The sequence below is a fragment of the Hevea brasiliensis genome, unplaced genomic scaffold (genome assembly GCF_030052815.1).
Source record: "Hevea brasiliensis isolate MT/VB/25A 57/8 unplaced genomic scaffold, ASM3005281v1 Scaf138, whole genome shotgun sequence".
NCBI classification, from domain to species: Eukaryota; Viridiplantae; Streptophyta; class Magnoliopsida; order Malpighiales; family Euphorbiaceae; genus Hevea; species Hevea brasiliensis.
In genome coordinates, this window is record NW_026614628.1 from 100,208 (window position 1) to 100,978 (window position 771).

Below are 771 nucleotides of genomic sequence, written 5' to 3' on the forward strand. Positions count from 1 at the left end.
ATATTGTTTAAAAGTATTGAGACCATGTTGATGGTTATTGGAGTTTGAGAATGATTGGAAATGATTATTGGAAGTGTTTTTCACAGGTTCCAAAGAACTGTTTTCTCCATTTTTAGCTGGTACTCTGCCGAATTTTCTATAAAATTTTCGGAACCTCAAATAAATTATAATTTAAATAAATGACTTAAATGAATTATATTTCACAAATTATATTCAAAACTATGATAAAAATAAATTAAGGAAGAATAAAAATGATTGTGATAAAATACAGTGTTCCGGTACACTATGTAACATATCTTACTCGGATATACTGTAGATGGGTAAGGGGTGTCACACAACATAAGAAAAGAAATTTGTGACATTCGACAGTATAATGGAGAGAGTTTGTATGAGTATTGAGAGAGATTTAAGAAGCTGTGTGCAAGCTGTCCTCATCATCAAATAAGTGAGCTGTTATTGATTCAGTATTTCTATGAGGGACTTCTACCAATGGACTGCAGTATGATAGATATTGCTAGTGGAGGAGCTTTGGTTGATAAGACACCAGAAGAGGCAAGGAGGCTTATTGCTAACATGGCAGCAAATTCTCAGCAGTTTGGAATGAGAATGGATCACACACCTATGAAGGTTAACGAGGTAAATACATCTAACCTTGAGAAACAAAATTTTCATTTAACTTCTTTGGTGAGGCAGTTGGCTGTAGGGAACATGCAAACTGTTAAGGTATGTGGAATTTGTTCGAGTTCGAGTCATACTACTGACATGTGTCCT

General features: G+C 34.4%; 1 non-coding gene across 1 annotated transcript; it reads right to left on the reverse strand.

Moving 5' to 3' along the window:
- Positions 1–336: 336 nt before the first annotated feature.
- On the reverse strand, positions 337–443 carry LOC131176491 (small nucleolar RNA R71). The gene has a single exon (XR_009146537.1). It is a non-coding gene; the product is annotated as a small nucleolar RNA R71 (small nucleolar RNA).
- Positions 444–771: the final 328 nt, after the last annotated feature.